Genomic DNA, 8,994 nt, shown 5'->3' on the forward strand with positions numbered 1-8,994 from the left:
TTCCCGTGCTCGGGCTAACTCCTATCCCGAACACGATGCAATATGCATGACATGCATGAAATGCGACTAAGATACAATCCTAACATACACAATGCTATGAAAATGAGATGCCTCGAAATGCGTGCACACGGGCACGCAAACTGAGAAAATGACAGAATGCGATCTAAGATACAACCTAGTATGCACTGTCACACCCCAAATCCGGGCATGACCGGCCGTGGCCCACAGGGACTTAGCCCAAGGCACACGTAAGCCTTAACACGAATCCAATCACATTGAACAACTGAACAATAGTCCAATAATAAATAACCAAAACTCAATCCAGACATGTCACAATTATAAACGGCAAAATCAACCGTAATAAAAAACCATCCAAACTTATGGGATATAAACAACCCACATATCAAAAATAATCCTAAATGAACTTCGATAAGAATAAATATAAATATGCACAAACTTGACATAACACTCTAAACTAAAGGAATGCCCTAGAGGTCCATGCAATTGAGTCCCTGCTACGCCATGAGTCCACTCTAAGTCCTTCTAACACCTGGAAATGGTAAACAACTAAGTCAGCTGATAGCTCAGTGAGTAGCAACATGGATAGTAAATACAGTTTTGAAAACAGGGTTCAATTCCAAAATAAGATATATATCACAGAAACTAGATTGGCATACAGTTTGGTAAATACAATCTGTTTCAAAAAGAAGGTTCCATAATTCAACACTTAAAATACTCATGTCTCGCAAGAACATGATAAACGACATTTTTCACTTAAAACAGATTATAACATGAACACCAATAATTTTTTTTGGGTACCAATAAAAACAAATAATCTGCCACACATTTCTCAGGCTATAAGCCTCGTTGGATCCAATACCGAACTAAGAGTCATCCTCAGGGTGGCACCTGGGCCTTTTCTCAAAGACGATCCGATTGAAGGTCATCTAGTTGTTTTTAAAGGTCTGTTCCTTACAATCGTTGAGCACTAGAGTCATCACGGCCCAACCCGGATCTGTTCCCTAGTGGCCAGAGTCACCACACACAGTGGAATAATTTCCCTGGACTAAATACACACATGGTCCCAATAATCAATACACATCAGTTTCGCAAAACATGGTAGTTCATCATTATAAACATGAGACCAAAACAAATAGTTTACAGTATGCCAAATTCACACATGTTTCAGAAATAATTTGATTCAATTGATAATATAATAATTTATCAAAACAGTTTAATCATGAAACAACAATTTAATTTTTCCAACAGTTCAGGGTAGGGGAACATTTATAAAAATACGTAGCATGAAACTACTCACCTGGAAACAAAATAATATAATCCTCGAATAGAGTATAAAAGTCCAACTAGTGCCCTGAACCAATATGAAAACTACACGTCACTACTAATTTAAAAATACTAAAGAATACGAACTAAGTAACCTCAACTAAAGCGCACTAACACGGCTCAACCCAACTCACTGTTACTGTTAAATATTACCTAAGTTCATGTTCTTCAAGGTCTAAAATCACCCAAGACATAGATTCCGATCGAAACTTAACTAAAAATAACTTTAAGATGAAACAGTGTTTTAACCAAGTTTTCCCAATCTATTTGCTAACTTTGAAAATTACAAAATCCACTCCACGCTATTCGAAAAATCCCAATAACCTCCAGATATGATCTAATATATCCTAAGTTTCAAACCCAATTGGTTTCACTTGATTTGCTTATCAAAATAATTTTTCTACAATTTATTATATCCAAACAGGTTGTTTTCTGCAGCACTTTAAAGAAATTAACGGTTCTCTTAATATACACGAGCAATCAATGCAAGGCCAAAAACGTACGAAACTAGACTCATAACCGGTTCTAATGACACTAATTTGATAATTTTTGGATTTATACCCAAAGAGAACAACAATCCCGAATTTACTATTTCGGACTGGTTTCCTGGACAGATTTGAATACCTCAATTTATATGGATTTCGACTCCCAAAAATTATGAAAAAATTCAGATATGCAATTCAATGTGTAATTGATCTACTGAAAAAATTTCAGATTAAAATTCATCCGTTTGATATGGTTTCTTGATTTTTAAAGTTCGTGATTATGCGCAGAATTTTTTAACTAAGAATAATACCCATTCTTTATACATGAATTTAACTCCTCAAATTTCTTAACAGTATATATATATACAAAATACATAAACCTACAATCTCCATGAATGAATAAAATAATTATAGAATAAGGATGAAGAACAAAGAAAGAAGAGAAGAAAACCTAACCTTTGATGATCACACACAACACAACACACCCAAAAGTTCTTTGATTGCAACATCTTCTTCTTTTTTTCCTTCTCTCTAACCCTCTCCCGTGGCTGCTGTTGTTGCCCTATGTGGTGAACAAATAATAGAGTAGGGTTTGTGTTTATTTTATTTTATACTAGTGGTGGGCACACATAGGTCAAATAAATAGATAAATATACAAAATATATATACAAGTTATATGCAACTCAAATGGTAAGAGTCTTACTTATTAATTTTGTGGTCTACAGTTCAAGTCACACCCTCCTCTCTCTCTATATATATTTTTTTATAATAAATCTTGCCTCTAAATTAAATACTTTCACCATAAATTTATTTTAGGTTTTAAAAGACCTTCAAATATTTAATTTGCACTTTAGGATTCACCACCAAAATATTTGAGATTATAATATTATTATTAATTATTTACTTAATTTTTATATTCGGGTTCTCACATTCTCCCCTCCTAAAAAAAAAGTTTCGTCCTCGAAACTAACCTGAGTAAATCATGAGAATAGATGTGGGTACTTCTCGCGCATCTCGTCCTCGCATTCCCAAGTCGCCTCTTCAACTAGATGATTACGCCACAGTACCTTAACCAATTTAATGACCTTTGTATGCAACATTTTCTCTTTCGAATCCAAAATCTGAACAGGTATCTCCTCATACGAAAAATTCTCTCTAATCTGAAGCGGCTCATCATCTCTCACATGCGACGGACTGTGCAGATATTTCCTCAGCATAGACACGTGAAACACATTATGCACTCCTGCCAACCTAGGGGGTAAAACAACACGGTACACAACCTCACTAACCTTCTCTAATACCTCAAATGGTCTAATGTATCTAGAACTCAACTTTCATTCCTTTCCAAACCTGATGACTCCTTTCCATGGTGATACTTTCAAGAATACCAAATCCCCCACATGAAACTCTAAATCTCTCCTACGATGATCAGCATAACTTTTTTGTTTACTCTGAGCAGTCAATAATCTCTCTCTAATGGTGATAATTTTCTGTGTAGCATCCTCCACCAAATCAAGTCCCAACATTTGCCTCTTACCAACCTCATACCAGCACAAATGAGACCTACACTTCCTCACATACAAAGCCTCATAAGGCGTTACTCCCAAACTAGAATGATAACTACTATTATACACAAACTCCATGAGCGGCAAATAATCATCCCAATTACCTCTCCACTCCAAAGCATAAGCCCTCAACATATCCTCAAGGATTTGAATAGTCCTCTCCAATACCCCATCTATCTAAGGATGATAAGCTGAACTAAAATTTAACCAAGTACCCATAACTAACTGTAACGCACCCCAAAACTTAGACACAAAACGAGGGTCCCGATCTGACACTATTGACACAGGTGCGCCATGCAATCTAACAATCTCCTTCACATAAAACTATGCAAATCGAGCTAGAGAATAGTTCATCCGAACTGCAATAAAATGTGCTGACTTGGTTAATCTATCAACAACAACCCAAACTGCATCGTGATTACTACTAGTACAAGGTAAACCACACACAAAGTCCATGGTGTCATGATCCCACTTCCACTCTGGTATAGGTAAGGATGGTAGTTTCTCCGCAGGTTTCTAATATTCTACTTTAACTTGTTAACCACCAAACACTGAGCCACAAATTCTGCAATATCTCCCTTTATACCATTCCACCAAAAATGTTCATAAAGATCCCGATACATCTTAGTACTTCCAAGATGAATGCTATAACTATAACTAGAACTATGTGCCTCTGCCATAATCTCCTTCCTCAAATCACAACCAACAGAAACACAAATTCGGCTACGGAATCTAAGCAACCTGTCATCACTAACCACAAAGTCTGCATTCTTACCCTCTGCCATCTCTCCTTTAATACGCTCACACTGGTGGTCAATCTCCTGTGCTAAACAAATCCGTTCTCTAAAGGTTGGCTGTCAATTGACTACAATAAGCCCTATCACCAGGCGTAACAACCTCAAGCCTCAAACGTCTCATGTCTTCCACAAAACAACTCTTAATACACAAAGCAGCTGTATCTCCAATTGCGACCTTCTTACTCAAGGCATCCGCCACTACATTTCCTTCCCTGGATGATACAAAACATTTACATCGAAATCTTTTAGTAACTCAAGCCATCTTCTTTGCCTCAAATTTAGTTCCTTCTGTGTGAAAATATACTTCAAACTCTTATGATCAGTGTAAATCTCACATGACTCTCCATACAAATAATGTCGCTAGATCTTAAGAGCGAAAATCATTGTTGCTAACTCCAAGTCGTGCGTAGGATAATTTCTCTCATGTACTTTCAACTGTTGTGACGTATAAGTAATCTCCTTCCTATGCTGCATGGGCACACATCCTAAACCTTGTCGTGAAGCATCACTATAAATCACAAAACCACCACCATCAGTAGATAAGGCAAGGATTGAAGCTAATATCAACCTTTGTTTAAACTCTTAGAAGCTACACTCACAATCATCATTCCACTCAAACTTTACCTCTTTCCTAATGAGGTTTATAAATGGCAAAGCAATACAGCAGAATCCTTCCACAAACTGTCTATAATATCCAACAAGCCCTAGAAAGCTACGTACCTCTGTCACGGAAATAGGTCGCGGCCAATCAATAATTGCTATCACCTTCGTGCTATCCATAGATACCCCATCTTTACTCACTACATAGCTCAAAAATGATACACTGGTCAACCAGAATTCACACTTCTTAAATTTTGCATACAGTCTCTTCTCCCTAAGGATCTAAAATACTACCCTCAAATACTGCTCATGCTCCTCTTTACTCCTCGAATAAATTAGGATATCATCAATAAACACTACCACAAATTTTATCCAGTTGGGGTTTAAATACTCAGTTCATTAAATCCATGAATGTGGCTGGTGCATTTGTGAGACCAAAAGGTATCACCAAGAACTCATAATGCTTATAACGGGTTCTAAAAGCAGTCTTAGGAACATCCTCATCCTTTACTTTCAACTGGTGATAGCCTAACCTCAAGTCAATCTTAGAGAATACTTGAACTCCCTACAATTGGTCAAATAGGTCAACAATACGTGGCAAAGGATATATATTCTTCACTGTGACTTTGTTCGGTTCTCAACAATCAATACACAACCTCATAGACCCATCATTCTTCTTCACAAACAACACATGTGCTCCCCAAGTTGAAACACTAGGCTTAATAAAACATTTCTCTAACAACTTCTATAACTAAGTTTGAAACTCCCTCAACTCCAATGGTGCCATTATATAGGGGACTTTAGAAATAAGTGTTGTGTTGGGACCAAGTTAATGGAAAATTCTACCTCACGATCTAGAGGAAATCTAGGTAGATCCTTTAGAAAAACATCAACACAATCACTCACTACAGGCAACTCCTCTAACTTCCATTATGGCAGTTCAATACTCACCACACAAGCTAAGTAACCATGATACCTTTTTCTCAACATTCAGTTAGCCTAAAGGGAAGAAGTAAAACAGATAGAAGACCCTTTCTTATCTCCCTAAAAGAAAAACTCAAGTTGTCCCAACATAGCAAAAACTACCATCTTTCTAAAACAATCAACAGAGGTATGATTCTTGGTCAACCAATCCATCCCCGAAATCACATAAAAATCCTTCATCTCTAAAGAAATCAAATCCACTGGAAAAATTCTACCATCCATCTCTATCTCACAAGATCTACAATCATCCCCTAACACCACTGTTTCTCCCAATATTACTATTCCACCTAATGGAGTAGACAAGGTAATACAAACATCAAAGGCTCACCAGGAATAGACAATCAGTGTAGATATCTAGGTGCCAACTCTTAACCTTCAAAATGAAATCAAGAACGATTCAACACAAGCTTAAACAAAACTAACTTAACCAAACACTACTAAGGACTATAGGGACTCAGACCTCGTCTAAATGATGAAATGCAAGATATGTAACTTGATAAATCTATAGCTCTGATACCACAATTGTCACACCCCAAATCCGGGCATGACCGGCCGTGGCCCACAGGGACTTAGCCCAAGGCACACGTAAGCCTTAACACGAATCCAATCACATTGAACAACTGAACAATAGTCCAATAATAAATAACCAAAACTCAATCCAGACATGTCACAATTATAAACGGCAAAATCAACCGTAATAAAAAACCATCCAAACTTATGGGATATAAACAACCCACATATCAAAAATAATCCTAAATGAACTTCGATAAGAATAAATATAAATATGCACAAACTTGACATAACACTCTAAACTAAAGGAATGCCCTAGAGGTCCATGCAATTGAGTCCCTGCTACGCCATGAGTCCACTCTAAGTCCTTCTAACACCTGGAAATGGTAAACAACTAAGTCAGCTGATAGCTCAGTGAGTAGCAACATGGATAGTAAATACAGTTTTGAAAACAGGGTTCAATTCCAAAATAAGATATATATCACAGAAACTAGATTGGCATACAGTTTGGTAAATACAATCTGTTTCAAAAAGAAGGTTCCATAATTCAACACTTAAAATACTCATGTCTCGCAAGAACATGATAAACGACATTTTTCACTTAAAACAGATTATAACATGAACACCAATAATTTTTTTTGGGTACCAATAAAAACAAATAATCTGCCACACATTTCTCAGGCTATAAGCCTCGTTGGATCCAATACCGAACTAAGAGTCATCCTCAGGGTGGCACCTGGGCCTTTTCTCAAAGACGATCCGATTGAAGGTCACCTAGTTGTTTTTAAAGGTCTGTTCCTTACAATCGTTGAGCACTAGAGTCATCACGGCCCAACCCGGATCTGTTCCCTAGTGGCCAGAGTCACCACACACAGTGGAATAATTTCCCTGGACTAAATACACACATGGTCCCAATAATCAATACACATCAGTTTCGCAAAACATGGTAGTTCATCATTATAAACATGAGACCAAAACAAATAGTTTACAGTATGCCAAATTCACACATGTTTCAGAAATAATTTGATTCAATTGATAATATAATAATTTATCAAAACAGTTTAATCATGAAACAACAATTTAATTTTTCCAACAGTTCAGGGTAGGGGAACATTTATAAAAATACGTAGCATGAAACTACTCACCTGGAAACAAAATAATATAATCCTCGAATAGAGTATAAAAGTCCAACTAGTGCCCTGAACCAATATGAAAACTACACGTCACTACTAATTTAAAAATACTAAAGAATACGAACTAAGTAACCTCAACTAAAGCGCACTAACACGGCTCAACCCAACTCACTGTTACTGTTAAATATTACCTAAGTTCATGTTCTTCAAGGTCTAAAATCACCCAAGACATAGATTCCGATCGAAACTTAACTAAAAATAACTTTAAGATGAAACAGTGTTTTAACCAAGTTTTCCCAATCTATTCGCTAACTTTGAAAATTACAAAATCCACTCCACGCTATTCGAAAAATCCCAATAACCTCCAGATATGATCTAATATATCCTAAGTTTCAAACCCAATTGGTTTCACTTGATTTGCTTATCAAAATAATTTTTCTACAATTTATTATATCCAAACAGGTTGTTTTCTGCAGCACTTTAAAGAAATTAACGGTTCTCTTAATATACACGAGCAATCAATGCAAGGCCAAAAACGTACGAAACTAGACTCATAACCGGTTCTAATGACACTAATTTGATAATTTTTGGATTTATACCCAAAGAGAACAACAATCCCGAATTTACTATTTCGGACTGGTTTCCTGGACAGATTTGAATACCTCAATTTATATGGATTTCGACTCCCAAAAATTATGAAAAAATTCAGATATGCAATTCAATGTGTAATTGATCTACTGAAAAAATTTCAGATTAAAATTCATCCGTTTGATATGGTTTCTTGATTTTTAAAGTTCGTGATTATGCGCAGAATTTTTTAACTAAGAATAATACCCATTCTTTATACATGAATTTAACTCCTCAAATTTCTTAACAGTATATATATATACAAAATACATAAACCTACAATCTCCATGAATGAATAAAATAATTATAGAATAAGGATGAAGAACAAAGAAAGAAGAGAAGAAAACCTAACCTTTGATGATCACACACAACACAACACACCCAAAAGTTCTTTGATTGCAACATCTTCTTCTTTTTTTCCTTCTCTCTAACCCTCTCCCGTGGCTGCTGTTGTTGCCCTATGTGGTGAACAAATAATAGAGTAGGGTTTGTGTTTATTTTATTTTATACTAGTGGTGGGCACACATAGGTCAAATAAATAGATAAATATACAAAATATATATACAAGTTATATGCAACTCAAATGGTAAGAGTCTTACTTATTAATTTTGTGGTCTACAGTTCAAGTCACACCCTCCTCTCTCTCTATATATATTTTTTTATAATAAATCTTGCCTCTAAATTAAATACTTTCACCATAAATTTATTTTAGGTTTTAAAAGACCTTCAAATATTTAATTTGCACTTTAGGATTCACCACCAAAATATTTGAGATTATAATATTATTATTAATTATTTACTTAATTTTTATATTCGGGTTCTCACATGCACGATGCTGTAAAAATGAGATGCCTCGAAATGCGTGCACACGGGCACGCAAACCGAGGCAGTGGCATACGCAATGCAATATGGCAGAAATGGCATGGAAAATGTAACATGGACTTATACT

General features: G+C 35.9%; 2 long non-coding RNA genes across 2 annotated transcripts; both read right to left on the minus strand.

Annotated features, from left to right (window-relative positions):
* Nucleotides 1-284: 284 nt before the first annotated feature.
* LOC145799152 (uncharacterized) lies at nucleotides 285-2,411 on the minus strand. Its single transcript, XR_014341166.1, has 3 exons — nucleotides 2,286-2,411; nucleotides 1,319-1,372; nucleotides 285-550 (listed from the first exon to the last, which is right to left on the minus strand). It is a non-coding gene; the product is annotated as an uncharacterized LOC145799152 (long non-coding RNA).
* Nucleotides 2,412-6,396: 3,985 nt separating this feature from the next.
* Nucleotides 6,397-8,523, minus strand: LOC145798721 (uncharacterized). Its single transcript, XR_014340177.1, has 3 exons — nucleotides 8,398-8,523; nucleotides 7,431-7,484; nucleotides 6,397-6,662 (listed from the first exon to the last, which is right to left on the minus strand). It is a non-coding gene; the product is annotated as an uncharacterized LOC145798721 (long non-coding RNA).
* Nucleotides 8,524-8,994: the final 471 nt, after the last annotated feature.

This window comes from Camellia sinensis, chromosome 9 (genome assembly GCF_055761805.1).
Source record: "Camellia sinensis isolate YWXY chromosome 9, ASM5576180v1, whole genome shotgun sequence".
In the NCBI taxonomy this organism is placed as follows: domain Eukaryota; kingdom Viridiplantae; phylum Streptophyta; class Magnoliopsida; order Ericales; family Theaceae; genus Camellia; species Camellia sinensis.